An 18,932-nucleotide genomic window follows, 5' to 3' on the forward strand; every position below is an offset into this window, starting at 1 on the left:
TGCACTGCAGTGCATCTCCAAAGTTGGACCACATTGCGACAGTGCTGGGTTTTTAGGTTGTTCTTCCACACAGTGGTCTTGCGCTCACCGCTCTCCCCCATCTTACTGTGCTGAGCTACTGCTCCGTGCCCAGTGAAACCGCAGATGTTTTCCAGCTGATCTCACAGGTAAAGGGCAGATTAGCTAAAGTTCCTGATGCACACCAACTGGTTACTGCCTTTCACTGACCAGGATTGATTGGAAATAAATATCCCTTAATAAAGATCGGAAGGCTAGTTATTTTTTTTAGAAAGAGTAGGCAATATAAGAGGACATGTATTGTTCTGGACTGAACAACGTCTGCACCGCATGTCTCACTTGATGTTGATTTTGATTGAGGTCACCCTAACAATATATATTACTGAATACAGGAAATAATATACTTGTAGATTAAAATTAGACTACAGTTGATGTAGTTTAGTTTAGAGGTATAGCGTGGAAACGCCCTTCGGCCCACCGAGTCCATGCCGATCAGCGATCCCCACACCCTAACACTATCCGACACACACTAGAGACAATTTACAATTTCACCAAAGCCAATTAACCTACAAACCTGTACGTCTTTGGAGTGTGGAAGGAAACTGGAGCTCCCAGAGAAAACCCATGCAAGTCACAGGGAGAACGTACAGTCTCTGTGCAGACAGCACCTGCAGTCAGGATTGAACTCGGGTCTCTGACGCTGTAAGGCAGCAACTCTACTGCTGTATATTCACCATCAAAACCATCTCAGCATGTTCCGTGTGCCTAAGGTTTAAGAGAGAGAGAGAATTTTGCAAGCAATTCCCAATCATGGATGTTAAATGGTTGTAAATAGTGGGGAAAAGTAAGGAAGAGGAGCAGAGGTTTCTGAACAAAATGAAGGGAAGGGATAGATGAGGCCAAGGAGAAGTTAAATTGAGGCAGAGGAGCAGCCATGATATTAAAGAGAGGAGACTCGAGGGATCATATAGCCTTTTGTTTTCTCTTATGTTGCCAATTGACAGGAAACAATTGGCCTTATTATCTGCTCATATCCTGCTTTAATAAAATCAATCAACTTTAAGGTCTCCACTCCCACCTAATCTGTCTGTCATCTCTGTCAATGCTTTGTTTTCAACCAGTTGTCGCTGACAGGTTAAATAATTATTATTTTGTGGATAAAAAGCCTGTGAAGCGGCATTGTGAGCCGTGCGTCTTTCACAAAGATTCGTCTGGAAAGGCTTGCACATTTGAATTAATTTTGCTGTTGCTGCATTGCAGCCATTACTGTCAGAAGGGAAACTAAATTACCAGTCTCTTGGTACTTTAGAGAGCTGGCCGATTATCTCTCAACCTATTCTGTCACTTTCTATATGACATGTAAAATATGGTGCTTGTGGTTATTATTGCCTGGGACACTGCCTGCACTTGGATGTAAGCCGGCTGATTAATCCATCGTAGACGTTGTGAGTGAGGCACTGCGGTGTAAATGACAGAAGATGTTCATCTTCTCAATACCCAGGGTGAGGAAGACTCCAGTATCTAACGTTCCCTGCGTCTGCATTCGTGTACTCAACTCGCTTTCCTCCAGAAAAGGTGGGAACTGAACCTCTCGTGCATTTCCTTCGTCTATACATGATGTAACAAAGTATTTGTGAAATTTCCATCAAAGCCCTTGTATTATATGCAGGTAACTACAAGCAATGTTATCATTTGTGCTTAAATGCCCTTGTACTTTCACACACAGAGTCTCTTGCCCAGAGTGGGGGAATCGAGGACCAGAGGACATAGGTTCAAGGTGAAGGGGAAAAGATTTAATTGGAATCCGAGGGGTAACTTTTTCACACAAAGGGTGGTGGGTGTATGGAACAAGCTGCTAGAGGAGGTAGTTGAGGCTGGGACTATCCCAACATTTAAGAAACAGACAGGTACATGGATAAGACAGGTTTGGAGGGATATGGACCAAACACAGGCAGGTGGGACTAGTGTAGCTGCGACATGTTGGCTGGTGTGGGCAAGTTGGGCCGAAGGGCATGTTTCCAAACTGTATCACTATATGACTCTATGACTCTACTATGTTATAAAGGGAACAGCTGTAGGGAGCAGTGTTCTCATGAACTGAGTCTACACTGTGCTATTTCTCCTGATTCTCACTTGCTAACACAGTTGACTGTAAAAACTGTGTGTGTGCGCACGCGCGTGTGTGCGTGTATGTGTACGTATGTTCAGTTCAGTTTGGTTTATTGTCACCTCTATCGAGGTACAGGGAAAAGCTTATTATTGCGTGCCAACCAGTCAGCAGAAAGACAATACATGATTACAATCGATCCATTTACAGTGTATAGATACATGATAAGGGAATAACGTTTAGTGCAAAGTAAAGCTAACAAAGTCCAATCAAGGATAGTCTGAGGGACATCAGAGGTAGATGGTAGTTCAGCACTGTCTCTGGTTGTGGTAGTGTGTGTTTGTGTGTGAGTGTTTGTGTGTGTAAACATTGAATTTGTTGCATTGAACTGTAATGACTGTGGGCTGTTTAGACAGGACAGGTGATTAATTGGACGGCTTCAAAGATCTAGCTGGCAAGTCATTCCATTTGATGAACAGAGGCAACCCTCACAGTGCAACTGTATTTCATCATTCCTGGAATTTCTTTTAACCTTGATGTGTGCAGTGTTTGTATGCATCTTTGATAACCCAAAATACAATAGACAACTGACAAGGTGTGGAGGAAGGAACTGCAGATGCTGGTTTACACCAAAGATGGACACAAAATGCTGGAGTAACTCAGCGGGACAGGCAGCATCTCTGGAGAGATTATTTTGTGTCTATAGACAGCTGACAAGAGTGCATAATTCAATTGTACAATATGGCTTTGTGCTGAGAGGTATCTATCACACTGGTGTCCAAGAAGAACATGGTGACCTACCATCTGCTAGCATTTATATTCACCATAATAAATTGTCTTGAGACATTGGTTGCGCTGTAAATCAACCCTTGCCTCATAAATCTTTTGGATCCACTTCATTGTGTCAATCGGCATAACAGGTCAACAGCAGATGTCTTGCTGGCTCTCCACACGGCTCTGAACAATCTGGATAACAGAAACACATACGTCGGCTGCCTTCATCGACTGGAGCTCGGCACTCAACACTATCATCACCTCTAAACTCATCACCAAACTCCCCCCTTTGGAAACGGATCAGAGAACTCGTCTTGAAGTTATCTAAGGGGTTCCACGCTTAAAAAATAATAATAATAACTTTCTGCACATTTCTCCTCTCCAATATGGTGAGATGAATTTTGCATTGTAACTGGCAGCCAATTAACGATGGCTCCTCCACATCTCGATATTTCAATTGCATTGCTTGTTCCTTCATGATTAGGTTACTAGTGTTGGGGCATCAAGCTCTTCCCCCTCTGGGCCACTCTTAGCGACAAAACATTCTGCCCCTCCACATCACGTTGTACAGAACAGCCTGAGGAGACCATCATTTTTAGGGTTGTAATTGACATTGACAAGGCCAGCAATTTATTACCTATCCCTAATTGTCATTGAGAAGATCTTGGTGAGCCTCCTTGATCCAGGGCAGTCTTTCTGGTGAAGGATCCACCACAGTGCAGTGGTGTAGAAAGCTCCACAACTTAAAAACAGTGAAGGAACAGCGATAAGTCTCCAAGTCAGGAAGGCAGAAGATGTGGTGTTCTTTTGCACCTTGTCCTTTTTGACGGTAAGGGTTGAGAGTTAGGGTGACCCAGGCAAGTAATTGAGGTGCATTTTGTTGAGCCAATAAGATAAAGTGCATTATATAAGAAAATAACTGCAGATGCTGGTACAAATCGATTTATTCACAAAATGCTGGAGTAACTCAGCAGGTCAGGCAGCATCTCGGGAGAGAAGGAATGGGTGACGTTTCGGGTCGAGACCCTTCTTCAGACTGATGTCGGGGGTGGGACAAAGGAAGGATATAGGTGGAGACAGGAAGATAGAGGGAGATCTGGGAAGGAGGAGGGGAAGGGAGGGACAGAGGAGCTATCTGAAGTTGGAGAAGTCGACGTTCATACCACCGGGCCGCAAACTGCCCAGGCGAAATATGAGGTGCTGCTCCTCCAATTTCCGGCGGGCCTCACTATGGCACTGGAGGAGGCCCATGACAGAGAGGTCAGACTGGGAATGGGAGGGGGAGTTGAAGTGCTGGGCCACCGGGAGATCAGTGGCGTTAATGCGGACCGAGCGCAGGTGTTCAGCGAAGCGATCGCCGAGCCTGCGCTTGGTTTCGCCGATATAGATGAGTTGACATCTAGAGCAGCGGATGCAATAGATGAGGTTGGAGGAGGTGCAGGTGAACCTTTGTCTCACCTGGAAAGAATGTTTGGGTCCTTTGATGGAGTTGAGGGGGGAGGTAAAGGGACAGGTGTTGCATCTCGTGCGGTTGCAAGGGAAAGTGCCCGGGGTTAGGGTGGTTTGGGTAGGAAGGGACGAGTGGACCAGGGAGTTGCGGAGGGAACGGTCTCTGCGGAATGCAGAGAGGGGAGGGGATGGGAAGATATGGCCAGTGGTGGGGTCCTGTTGTAGGTGACGGAAATGTTGGTGGATGCAGCACCTCATATTTCGCCTGGGCAGTTTGCGGCCCGGTGGTATGAACGTCGACTTCTCCAACTTCAGATAGCTCCTCTGTCCCTCCCTTCCCCTCCTCCTTCCCAGATCTCCCTCTATCTTCCTGTCTCCACCTATATCCTTCCTTTGTCCCACCCCCGACATCAGTCTGAAGAAGGGTCTCGACCCGAAACGTCACCCATTCCTTCTCTCCCGAGATGCTGCCTGACCTGCTGAGTTACTCCAGCATTTTGAAGATAAAGTGCATTGTTGGTCAAAGGAATGAATGTGATTATAATGACACAAGAGCAGACTATTTGACTCATCTAGCGTCAAGGGAGCAAATCCATTAGAGGCATTCTCCTGATTATTTTCCACTAACGTACACCAAGGGGTAATTTAACAGAGCTGCCGCCCATCTGGAGTATTTGCTGTGCTTTTTCTCCTTTCACTGAGCACAGCTGAACCACTGCAGGGAATCCTGGGTGGTATTGAAGCCAAAAATCTGCAGATGCTGGAAATTCAAAATGTTGGAAGCACTGAGCCGGTGAAGTAGCATTTGTGCGGAGGTAAACTGGATTGATATTTCAGGTGAGCACTGTTCATCCAGGTGAGGAAAGCGAGAGGACAGTTGTGCCTTGCGTTGCAGAGAGTGGAAAGAGTGATGGACACAGAGGGAATATTTGTGATAGGAACAGTTAGTAAGATGACTTACTTTTTAAAAAATAAACAGAAGTTAGGGACAAAGAAGATCAAAGGGAACAACTTAAAACACAAGGTAGACACAAAATGCTGGAGTAACTCAGCGGGTCAGGCAGCATCTCTGGAGAGAAGGAATGGGTGATGTTTCGGGTCAAGACCCTTCTTCAGACAGTCTGAGTCTGAAGAAGGGTCTTGACCCAAAACGTTACCCATTCCTTCTCTCCAGAGATGCTGCCTGACCCGTTGAGTTACTCCAGCGTTTTGTGTCTACTTCGATTTAAACCAGCTTCTGCAGGTTTCTTCCCAACACAACTTAAAACAAAGGTCATGTATGCAAAGGGAAAATGGGATGATTGTTAAATTCTATACTGAGCCCCAAGGGTTGCACCATTCCCAGATGGAAACTGAGAAGCTGCTTTAGAGACATGGTTGTGAGCATCATGAAGCTCAGGATTGCCCTTGCTGTGTAAATGGAGAAGAGCTGCAAGGTGGTCTACAATTTTCATTTGGTTTTACCATCAGAGGAGAAACCACATCAAAGCGCTGAATGTAAATCACAAAATTGGAAGAGGTGCGAATGAATTTTTGCTTTGCTTGCAAGAACTGTTTTGCATTCTAGCGCAATGGGAAGATTAGAGCTAAAATGCAGCTGGCAGCTCCGCTAAAAAGAACAGTGATGGAAGAGTGAATAAGGGTTACAGAGGGAATGGCCTCTTCAAAATTCAGAAAGGTAGGGGAACATACTTCTGATGCTTGAAGGGGCGAAAATTACAGAGGATAATCCATTGAGTGTGGAGGATGGTGGAGAAAGGGAAGGACAAAGAGATGCAGGGTTGGTGGAGGTATAACGGCAGTAGCTGTGGTAATCGCCGGGCTTGTCGTGGATATTGAACACTAACCCATCCTCTGGCAAATTAAGTGTAGGAAAGAACTGCAGATGCTGGTTTACTCTGAAGATAGACACAGAATGCTGGAGTATCTCAGCGGGACAGGCAGCATCCCTGGAGAGAAGGAAAGGGTCTCGACCCGAAATGCCACCCATTCCTTCTCTCCAGAGATGCTGCCTGTCCTGTGCAGTTACTCCAGCATTTTGTGTCCATCTCTGACAAGTTAAGGTGGGAAGGGAAAAGTTAGACATGGATCATGGAAATACAGAGGAGAAATACTCATTTAGGACCTTGCCCATCTCCTGTGGCTCCACACAGAGGTGACTGCTTTGATCCCTGAGAGGTCCCACTCTCTCTCTAGTTACCCTTTTCCCCCTTGTGTATTTATAAAATCTTTTGGGGTTGTCCTTTATGCTGCCCGCCAGAGCTACCTCCTGGCCCTTTTTTGCCCTTCTGATTTCCTTTTTTAGTTTACTCCTTAGTTCCCGAAACTCCTCCAGGGATGCACTTGATCCCAGCTGCCTGCACCTGTCCCATGTTCCCTTCTTGTTTTTGACTAACTTCTCAATTTCCCTCATCAGCCAAGCTTCCTTACGTTTGCCCCTCACTCTAACGGGGACGTACACATCTTGAGCTTTCTTCAGTACACTTTTAAAAACATCCCACTTGGCCGATGTTCCTTTCCCCTCATAGGTAATGAATTTTTCAAGTTCTGTTCAAGTGAAAGAATCAACAACAATGCAGGGCCGCTCTCTGTTGTCCTCGTACCACAGTACTGCCACTGCATGCTGGGACATTGAGCTTGTTGTGCAGGCCTCTGAGGCTGTTGCTTGACTATTCTGTAGAACAGTTCTTCCAATTTAGACAGAAGTCCCCAGATGTTTTTAGAGGAAGAATAAACAAGCTTGGCTGTACAGGGAGCAACTACTCTGATTTTTGACGCCATGAATAATGCTGGGTGGTCTGTATGGTTTTACACAGTTCTTGCTTTTAACATAGCCGTTAAGATATGACGAATAACTTGCTCGGACATTTTGGGATAGGTGATGGTAATTCACTTTCTGGAACTATGCTTGGAATGGCTAATTTCCTCTCTTGTTGGGCATTAATATTTACAACGGTGAAATCTCACAGTTCTCAATACTAAAGGTTATTTTTAAATATATCGTTTTTTTTCTAATATATTGCTCTTTTAATATACGTCTTTATTGAATCTAAATTCCCACAGCTTCCATGGTGAAATTTGAACTTCTGTATATGCATTGCCAGCTCTATCCTCTGGGTTGCAGCTTTGCCGATGTAACCATTTTGCCATCACTGTTTGTCAAATGCCATTGATTTGTTGTCAAGTGCTGCTGTCCCACTGCACGAGCTCCCTCCAATACAACCTGCCTCCATCTTGGTCCAAAGCTGCTATCAAATCACTGGCTTCTCTTGATCCCAACTACTAACCTGTTGACAAGGATGTTGCCAGGACCTAAGGGCCCGAATTATAGGAAGTTGGATTTTTTTCCGTGGAATGCAGGAGGCTAAGGGGTGATCTTTTGCAGATGTAGAAAATTATGAGGAGAGTTGATAGGATGACTACACAAATCTTTTATCTCAAGTAAGGGGAATCAAGAACCTGAGGACATACGTTTAAGGTGAGAGGGGAAAAAAATTAATAGGATCCTGAAGGGCAATGTTTTCACTTGAAAGGAACGAGCTGCCAGAGGAGATAGTTGAGGCAGCATTTAAAAGTCATGGACAGGTATATGGATATCCATGATCTGCTGAGCTACTCCAGCTTTTTGTTTGTGTATGGATAGGAAAGTGTAGGATGAAACTGCAGGTGCTGGTTTAAACCGAAGAGAGACACGGTCGGCATTCGCAGCACGGTGGCGCAGCGGTAGAGTTGCTGCCTTACAGCGAATGCAGCGCCGGAGATCCGGGTATGATCCCGACTACGGCTGCTGTCTGTACGGAATTTGTACGTTCTCCCCGTGACCTGCTTGAGTTTTCTCCGAGATCTTCGGTTTCCTCCCACGCTCCAAAGATGTACAGGTTTGTAGGTTAATTGGCTTGGTAAATGTTAAAAAATTGTCCCTGGTCGGTATAGGTTAGCGTTAATGTGCGGGTATCGCTGGTCAGCGTGGACCCGGTGGGGCGATATGGCCTGTTTCCGCGCTGTATCTCTAAACTAAACTAAACAGCATTCTGGAGTAATTTAGTGGGACAGGCAGCAGTTCTGGAGGATAGACACAAAATGCTGGAGTAACTCTGCGGGACAGTCAGCATCTGTGGAGAGAAGTGACGTTTTGGGTCGAGACTCTTTTTCAGACAAATGGGACAAGTTTAGATGGGGCACTTTGATCGGCTACATCTTCGCTAAACATCTTCGCTCAGTCTGCCTCGGCCTCCGCAATCTACCGGTTGATAAACACTTTAACTCCCCTCCCATTCACACACTTACCTTTCTGTCCTGGGCCCCCTCCACTGTCAGAGTGAGGCCAAATGCAAATTGGAGGAACAGCACCTCATATTTCGTTTGGGCAGCTTACAACCCCAGCGGTATGAACATTGACCTCTCTAACTTCCAGTAACCCTGTTTTCCCTCTCTCTCCATCCCTCCCCCACCAAAGTTCTCCGACTCGTTTCACCATCCTCCCGATTAATTTTACTGAATGTATGCCCTGTTGTCACCTTCCGCTCAGCCAACAATGATCCATTCTACATTTCCTTGAGCAGCATCTGCTTTGATCTGTCATTTTCACACCTTTCCCTTCCATATCTCTAGTTTCCCCTTCCTCTGTCTCTCAGTCTCAAGAAGGATCTCGACCCAAAACGTCACCTATTCGTTCTCTCCTGAGATGCTGCCTGTCCTGCTGAGTTACTCCAGCGTTTTGTGTCTATCTTCATTGAATATAAGTGTCAGGATGTTGCAGTTTTATAAAACTTTGGTTCGGCTGCATTTGGAGTATTGTACTGCAGTTCTAGTCACCTCATTATAGGAAAGATGCAGAGATTTTGGAACATCTGAGGTTTTCTCAAAGGTATTAACTATAAAATCATGTGTATAAAATCATGAGAGGAATAGATTGGGGAGATGCACTGAGTCTCTTGCCCAGAGTAGGTGAATAGAGAACCAGAGGACATAGGTTAAAGTTGAAGGGGAAAAAATTTAATAGGAATTTGAGGGGTAACTTTTTCACACAAAGGGTGTTGGGTGTATGGAACAAGCTGCCAGAGGAGGTAGTTGAGGCTGGGACTATCCCAACATTTAGGAAACAGTTGGACAGGTACATAGATAGGACAGGTTTGGAGGGATATGGACCAAACGCGGGCAGACGGGACTAGTGTAGCTGGGACATGTTGGCTGGTGTGGGCAAGTTGGGCTGAAGGGCCTGTTTCCACGCTTTAGCACTCTATGACTCTATGACTCGATAAGGAGGGGTTGAATTGCATTGTTTTCACTGCAGAGTCAGAGGTTAAAGGAATAATAAAATCACGAGAGACATTGATAGGGTAGAGACCGAAGATAGACACAAAAACCTGCAGTAATTCAGTGGGACAGGCAGCATCTCAGGAGAGAAGGAATGGGTGACGTTTCGGGTCGAGACCCTTCTCGCCCGAAACGTCACCCATTCCTTCGCTCCCGAGATGCTGCCTGACCCGCTGAGTTACTCCAGCATTTTGTGTAAGAAAATAACTGCAGATGCTGGTACAAATCCGAGGTATTTATTTCACAAAATGCTGGAGTAACTCAGCATTTTGTGTCTACCTTCGATTTAAACCAGCATCTGCAGGTTTATTTTCCTGCACAGTTTAATTTGGCATCATGTTCAGAGCAGACATCATGGGCTGTCGAGCCTGTTGCTGTGCTGCACTGTGTTCTATGCTCTATAAATGAAGAGGGAAGTAGTTGAGCGGTTACAAGTCGGAATGAATGATTAGACTGGATTTAACAGTGGGACGGTTTCAATGCAAAATTGAGGTGACAAATGTCGAAAAAATTTTAGATGGTGTATTTGAAGCTCGGAAAAGACAAAGATGGCATGTTCAAAGGAGAATCAAATATGCTGTCTGTGGAAAGCCTAGCACAATATGCTAGATGCAGTGAGTCTAGAGGGAAGGGCAGAGTGATTGCCTCTTATCTGCTGATGCCTATCTTCTTGCTCTGGAAGAGATGTGGAAGTTTTCTAAAATGATGGGAGCAGCACTCAATTTTCATTTTCTTTCATTGCAGGGAAATAAATGGAAGATCTTTGAATTTTTATAGTCTGAGCAACTTTCAAGAGTGCTGCCTGTGTAGAGATCTTGTTCTTTTTTCTTCATTGCAAGGTGGTATTTGAAGGAGTTTTTCTCGTTAGTATCTGAATGCCTTGAGATTCTGTGGTTTGCCCAGAGAAGATCAGTTCCTTCGTACTCCCCTGGCTAGTTTTGTTATCTCTACTTCATTTGCTAATTGAATGAAGATGGAAGTTGTTTGTAGCTAATGATTTCATTACACTGCTGTACATAGATGATGTCAAGCTTACTCTGCAGAGGTTACATTTTGTCAATTCAAGTGCAGCAGAGCAGAATGCATCGATGGGTACTGAACTATGAACTGATACAACATCTGCTGCCAACAGTGGCTTCATAACATTACAAACAGGAAGAGAAACTTAAATGGAAATGATATGCCAACTAATTAAGGTCAATATGATGCCTTTACTGGACAAAATACGTTTAGTCATAATGTCATTGATGTTATGTATTCTGTTTGGGGGAGGGAGGAGTTCCTACGTCCTAGCGTTTGAGGCTCATTGAGGAGGCGCTGTGAACTGTTTGCGTGCTACTGTATGTTTCATTTTTTTCCCCATTGGAACCTAATCAGATGTACAGCACTTTGGTCAACGTGGGTTGTTTTTAAATGTGCTATACAAATAAAATTGACTTGACTTGACTATATTATCTTTGATAAAACAATTTTCAAAGATATTGCAAAAGCTTTTGTTTAAATTAAGAAATGAAAATGTACCCTGAATTTCCCACTTATCTAGAAACCATTTAAACAAAAAATAAAGAAAACATATTATTGTAAGTGAGCTTAATGTGTGCCAGTGGAATACAGTTTCCACAGAGTAAGAAATCTCATCTTCTTTTCAGGCATTGTTATAATGAAGATAGACACAAAAAGCTGGAGTAACTCAGTGGGTCAGACAGCATCTCTGGAGAAAAGGAATAGGCAACGTTTTGGGTCGAGACCTCTCATTCAGACTGAGATTTAGGGGGGACAACAATATGCATATAACAATATGCATTAAAGCTGAGAACTGGCAAATAACTTTGCCACTGGCTTAATTTTATTACTTAATGTAAAGGAATAACTGCTCTACAATGAGCTGCAGGTTACTAACAAGGCTCCCTTCCAAGGGGAAAATGGCCTGAAGCTGAAGCTGATTGGGCAGTCACTTCGGCACAGCGGTAGAGTTGCTGCCTTACAGCGAATGCAGCACCGGAGACCTGGGTTCAATCCCGACTACGGGTGCTGTCTGAACGGAGTTTGTACGTTCTCCCCGTGACCTGTGTGGGTTTTCTCCGAGATCTTCGGTTTCCTCCCACACTCCAAAGACGTACAGGTTTGTAGGTTAATTGGCTTAGTAAATGTAAAAATTGTCCCTAGTGGGTGTAGGATAGTGTTAATGTGTGGAGATCGCTGGTCAGCGCGGACCCGGTGGGCAGAAGGGCCTGTTTCTGTGCTGTATCGCTAACTAAATTAAACTAAACTAAAATTTACGAAACATCATATTTATGGAGGTGATGGCCACCATTTTAATTTCTTCTGAGAGGGTGTATATATGTACATGTTTCTTAAAATGTAATAATTGGAAATGGGGAAAGGAAAATAAATTGGAATCTTAGTTTTTAATATTTACTTATCTATTTTTGTGGGTGTTACCCATTCCACAGTGCCTGAAGCAAGAGGCTTGCATATCAGAGGGCAGTTAGGAGTCAACTTCATTGGTGAGTCAAGGGTTATAAGAGAGGCCGACCAATTCGGGTGGTAAAGGGTGGTAAAGGCCATCCGTGAATTAGGTGTTTACTGTGAAGTAATTTCGTGATCATCATTATTGATATTAGCTTTTGATTGTCGATTTATTTAAGTTCCTCTATTTAAGATCCATCGGCACCGTGTGGAATTTTAACTTGTGCATCAAGTCATTAGTTCAGTGGCTTGCAACTATGCCTTGAGACCATAACAGGCAGTTGTTACACCTGAGCAGATTGCAAACTAGATTTCAAAAACGTGTGGGCGTTGTAATAACAGGATCAAAGTGTTGGGGCATACCCGTGTGTTGGTTTATATTATCAGAAAGTTGCACAAATAACACTGGAAGAGCATGTTTATTTTGGCGGAATAATTGTGAGGACAACGACCAGTGTAATATCGTAGCTCGAAAGCTAAGGAAGCGTGAAATCATTGTTTTCTGTTCAAACCCATGCAACGGAGCAGAAGCTGACATCTGACTGATCAGAAGCTGAGTGAATCAGTATGCAAACCATCTCCACTGCTGGATTGTTCGGGAAACAGACCGTTGACCTCCATTTTCAAGCTATTGTAGAGCATGAAAAATATTCATCACATTAAATCCATGTTGCTCGCCTGTAGGATTTGCTTATGTTTATTTGCTTGATGAAGCTAGGCATATTTAAATATTTCAATTGAAATGCACCCATTTCACTGTCACTGAAGAGATCTCAAGGGCGGGATGTTAAAAAGTACTCCACTGCCTGAGTACCTTTTAGTTTGGATATCAAGGGCTGGAGATCGTATTGCACTGCATCTCTTATTCCAACACTGCATGATGGGAAACATGGCCAGCAGGAACTGAAAAATATTAGCGACCATTTCTACATCATTTTCAGACACTTTGGTTTTGTCAGAGTGTGAGGTGCTGTTCACCATGAATAATGCAATTCCAAGTGGGGCCAGCAATGGCCATTGTTGTGCACGCCTGGAACAGTGGTGTGTTTTGTTACACAGCATTAGACGGGACCCCAGTACATTAAATTCCCTCCTTGTATTCTCTGGTGACACCCAACCACAGTTAGCTTTATGCCTAAAACGTCAGATAGACACAAGTATGCCTAAAATGTCAGATAGACACAAGAAGCTGGAGAAACTCAGCGGGTCAGGCAACGTCTCTGGGGAGAAGGAATAGGTGACGTTTCGGGTCAAGACCCTTCTTAAAATGTTATCTCCATCTCCTCTCCCATCCCCATGCACCCAGCATTGTTTTTATACTCTGACCTATCAATGCCCCGTAGGCAGCCTTGATGCTGATCCCAACCTCTGCCCTCCACAGCAACCCCTATCCCCAGCATGGCCTGTGTCCTGATTGGGTTTACACCCTCTGGTTCTCTCTCATCCACCTCTATCGTGACCTCCACATTTTCTTCCATGTTAACGTTTCACCTCCATTTGATCCATTACAGTTTACTGCAGCGGGCTTGTGGATAAGAAGGTAAATGAGCAGTCATGCAGCCACCTGATAGTACACCCATTGCGGACAATATAATTTAAGGCCGCGGGTCTGCCTGCTCTTCAATTCACTCCCTTTTTACCACCGGGTGGCGCTGTGATGGCAGCCTCGCGTACAGTCTGTCTTTTCGTCTTTTTTTTGTTATTTTTAGTGTGTTTTAAAAGTTTGTGTTAATGTTCTCTGGTTTGTTCTATGTGGGAGGGGGGGGGGGGGGGGGGGTCAGGGGAAACTTATTTTCAATCTCTCACCTTACCGGAGATGCGATTGTTTTCCGGATCGTATCTCCGGTCGCTCTGTGGCCTAACATCATGGAGCTGGCGGTCTTGCTCGGGACGGATTTTGAGCCCCACCGCCGGGACGTGGACTTACCATCAGAGCCGATCCCTTGCCTAGGATCGACACACCTACCGCGGCCTGCTGACTTCAACATTTACCATATATATGTTTACCATATATATTAATGATTTGGATGAAGGAATTAGAAGTAACATTAGCACGTTTGCGGATGACACAAAGCTGGGTGGCAATGTGAACTGCGAAGAGGATGTTAGGAGGTTGCAGACTGACCTGGACAGGTTGAGTGAGCGGGCAGATGCTGTATAATATAGATAAATGTGAGGTTATCCACTTTGGCGGCAAAAATAAGGAGGCAGTACATTATCTCAATGGTGTCAGGTTAGGTAAGGGGGAAGTGCAGCGAGACCTGGGTATCCTTGTGCAGCAGTCACTGAAAGTTGGCGTGCAGATACAGCAGGCAGTGAAGAAAGTTAATGGCATGTTAGCTTTCATAACAAGAGGATTTCAGTATAGGAGTAAAGAGGTTCTTCTGCAGTTGTATAGAGCCCTGGTAAGACCACATCTGGAGTATTGTGTACAGTTCTGGTCTCCTAATTTGAGGAAGGACATCCTTGTAATTGAGGTAGTGCAGCATAGGTTCACGACAGTGATCCCTGGGATGGTGGGACTGTCATATGAGGAAAGATTGAAAAGACTAGGCTTGTATTCACTGGAGTTGAGAAGGATGAGAGACGTATAAAATTATAAAAGGACTGGACAAGCTAGATGCAGGAAAAATGTTCCCAATGTTGGGGGAGTCCAGAACCAGGGGCCGCAGTCTTAGAATAAAGGGGGGGCATTTAAAACTGAGGTGAGAAGGAACTTTCTCACCCTGAGAGTTGTGAATTTGTGGAATTCTCTGCCACGGAAGGCAGTGGAGGTCAATTCACTGGATGGATTTAAGAGAGAGATAGAAAGAGCTCTCGGGGCTAGTGGAATCAAGGGATATGGGGAGAAGGCAGGCATCGGTTATTGATTGTGGATGATCAGCCATGATCACAATGAATGGCGGTATTGGCTCGAAGGGCCGAATGGCCTCCTCCTGCACCTATTTTATATGTTTCTATGTAACATTGAGGAGCTCGCAGTCTCGGGTAGAGACCGATGTCGGGAAGCTCCAAAGAAGGCATAAAGGCTCGACCAGCCCCGACCCGGGGTAGATCGCCCGGCGCGGGGAGCTGAGATCCCCCCCGAAGCAGGAGCTTGATCGCCCTGACGCGAGGGCCCAATCGCTGCTGGCTACGGGAGTCAAGGTCGTCCCGTTAAAGGAAGGCTCGAGGCCCCCGACTGCGGGAGAACAAAGAATGGAAGAGATTTAACTTTTTTTTCGCCTTCCATCACAGTGAGGAATTTGGAGGAGTCACTGTGGTGGATGTTCATGTAAAAATGTATTTTGTGTGTTCTGTTGCTTTTTATTGGTATAACAATGGCAAATGAAATTCCTCGTATGTTGCAAAACATACTTGGCTAATAAAGTATGATTATGATTATGCATTGGGTGCTTCTTATCAATTGTCAGTAGTAGTTTTTAGCCATGCAGATTGGAAACCGGCCCTTTGGCCCACCGAGTCCATGCCTACCGCGATCATCCGTACACTAGTTCTATCCTACACACTTGGCCAATTTACAGAAGCCAATTAACCTCCAAACCTGCACGTCTTTGAAGTGTGGGAGGAAACTGGAGCACCCGGGGGAAACTCACGCGGTCGCATGGAGAACATCCAAACTCCTTACAGACAGCACCTGTAGTCAGGATCAAACCCGGGTCTCTGGCGCTGTGAGGCTGGAACTTTACCATTACCAAAGGTATTTATTCACAAAGTGCTGGAGTAACTCAGCAGGTCGGGCAGCATCTCGGGAGAGAAGGAATGGGTGACGTTTCGGGTCGAGACCCTTCTTCAACGTCACCCATTCCTTCTCTCCCGAGTAATACTGCAGACCAAAATAATTGACTGATGATTAACATTGATCCAGGCTGTGGGGTTTGTATATTTATGAACAGGCACAGATCCAGAGTAAATCCCCAGCCTTGCTGCTACCCTGTATGTTGAAGTTGCTATCCATCATGTTACACAATGATTATATGATGCTGGAAGCAGACATAATTACACTAAAATGTGATGGTCCTGAACAACAGCCACATTGCATGAGGAATAATAGATGGCCACAGGGCTGCTACAAAATCCTGTCCACATTTGCAAAAGCTGGGTGTAAACATCCTTGTGTTATACACCAACATTGTTGTTAAACAGTAAAAATCAGGAATCTGTTTTTGGAAGGTCCAAACAGAGAAAGAGAGAACAGATGAAAAGAGATGACACATTCCGGAACTTGAGAGAAGAAAAGAAGATTGGAAATGGTGCCAAGGTTTGGGGTGGGGGTTAGTTTGGGTGGGGTACTGGACTTTAGGAAACTTTGAAGGAGAGGACTTGGCTGATGCTTTCAAGGAACCTAATAAAGTTCCATCCCGAACTCGATATGCTAGATCAAATAATGAAATTCTTAGTATTGCACAACCACTTCTGAAGTAAATATCGTTCATTATCACTTGACGTGTCACGGTTCTCAGTAGTTATAAAGGATCACACTGGGTAGGAAGGAACTGTAGATCCTAATTTAAACCAAAGATAGACACAAAAAGCTGGAGTAACTCAGCAGGACAGGCAGCATCGCTGGAGAGAAGGAATGGGTGACATTTCGGGTCAAGTCACTTCTTCAGAACTTCTTCAGACAAAAAATCACATTGTTCATTTAAAGCAACTCTAACCTCCCTGGCCAAGCAAATGTGCTTTTGGCCATGATCATGTCAAAGCATTAGTATGCTGCATTTAAAATGCAATGGAGTCTTTTATTCATACATTTCTGAATAAATACATTTTTATACGGTTGAGGATTACACATAGTGTGAAGTAAAATTGTCCGATGTGTGAAAGACAAAAAATTACTTATGATGTAGAATGTCAAACTAATTCTACTAATTAATGACTGTCCATATTTATACTGAACTATCACTGTTAATCTTTTAACATTAATTTCACCTTGTTACTCTTACCTCTCCTAATTGTGGCACTCTGGGTAGCTTTGTAGCAATTTAAAATGGCCAATGTGGCCAGTGGCATCAGTTTAACAGGTACAATATCATTATAAATCTGACATAAATCCAGCTTAACCTGTTATTTAAATATTTAAAATAAAATCTTCAAGTACAATACTAATATTTATCAGCGGGCTTAACAGCAACCGAAATATAAATTTTACTCCAATATTTTCACTGCTGTCATTTGCTGCTTTGAAATGATAAACATCCCCATGGGCTACACTAACACCATCGTGATCTGACAACCCCAGGTCTAAAGATTTAAATCCACACTTCTTTTTTCCCCCAACTGCTTTGTCTCCTTTTTACAAGGTCTAAAGAGACACCTGGCAACGGCAAAAATAAACATAGCATTAATAGAGGCCTTTGTGTAAGATTTAACTTTCTCTCGAACCACAGATTGCTGTGACAGGGCCACAGAACAGTGCAGATTATTGTCACACAGAGGCAACATCCACTCTAAGTACCACATTAAAATTACATAAAATAAATTTATGACCTGCAGCAGATGGAACAACTTGTCTGTGTTGGATCAGTTGGGTGACTAACAAGCAGTGGAGCTGCTCAGTCTTGGCACCTCACAGCCGTGGTCTTTTTGTCGATTGTCTTCTCAAGCTGGTCAAGGGGCTTTGCCAAGGTTAGCATTAGGGTAGCGTGAAAGAGTTCCAGATTGTCTGCCACTTGTTTCCCTCATGTGCTCCAATCTTCGAGGTTGGTAAATGCTCCCCGTGCACCACCATTTTGATCAGTTGACGTTGCAAATGAAACAAACGCTAAACAGTTAGTCATAGAGTGACACAATGTGGAAACAGGCCCTTTGGCCCAACTCGCCCAGACTGGCCAACAATGTCCCAGCTACTCTTGTTCCACTTGCCTGCGCTTGGTCCATAACCCTCCAAACCTGTCCTATCCATGCACCTATCCAACTGTTTCTTAAAACAGTCTGAGCCTGGGATGGTCCCAGCCTCAGCTACCTCTTCTGGCAGCTTGTTCCATACACCCACCACCCTCTGAGTGAAAAAATTACCCTCGGATTCCTATTAGATCTTTTCCCCCTCACCTTGAACTTATGTCCGCTGGTCCTCGGTTCCCATACTCTGGGTAAAAGTCTCTGTGCATCTACCCGATCTATTCTGCAGGAAACATGTTCCCGATGTTGGAGGAGTCCAGAACCAGGGGCCACCGTTTAAGAATAAGGGGAAGGCCATTTAGAACGGAGATGAGGAAAAACTTTTTCACTCGGAGAGTTATGAATCTGTGGAATTCTCTGCCTCAGAAGGCAGTGGAGGCCAATTCTCTGGATGCTTTCAAGAGAGAGTTAGATAGAGCTCTTAATGATAGCGGAGTCAAGGGATATGGGGAGAAGGCAGGAATGGGGTACTGATTGTGGATGATCAGCCATGATCACAGTGAATGGTGGTGCTGGCTCGAAGAGCCGAATGGCCTACTCCTGCACCTATTGTCTATTGTCTATTGTCTATTCCTCTCATGATTTTGTACACCTCTATAAGATCTCCCCTCATCCTCCTATGCTCCATGGAATAGAGACCCAGCCTACTCAACCTCTCCCTATAGCTCACACCCTCTAGTCCTGGCAACATCCTCATAAAGTAGGGGGCCAAAAGTGAGCATCTCCATCGTCTCTGGGTTTGTTAACAGACAGCTATCCCTGATATTATCAGACTATTCTGAGTCACAAACTTAATTTATTTGTCTATTTGTGTTTTTAACTGGACCTCCCGTCCTTATCTGTGTTCCAGCGAACATGGTGCATTCAATTTTCCTGACAAATGCCTGGTTAGAACTTT

General features: G+C 44.5%; 1 protein-coding gene across 2 annotated transcripts in view; it reads left to right on the plus strand.

Moving 5' to 3' along the window:
- The window catches only part of cpped1 (calcineurin-like phosphoesterase domain containing 1), a 233,636-nt gene that overhangs the window by 51,909 nt on the left and 162,795 nt on the right, over window positions 1-18,932 (plus strand). The window lies entirely within an intron of this gene.

The sequence above is a fragment of the Rhinoraja longicauda genome, chromosome 21 (genome assembly GCF_053455715.1).
Source record: "Rhinoraja longicauda isolate Sanriku21f chromosome 21, sRhiLon1.1, whole genome shotgun sequence".
NCBI classification, from domain to species: domain Eukaryota; kingdom Metazoa; phylum Chordata; class Chondrichthyes; order Rajiformes; family Arhynchobatidae; genus Rhinoraja; species Rhinoraja longicauda.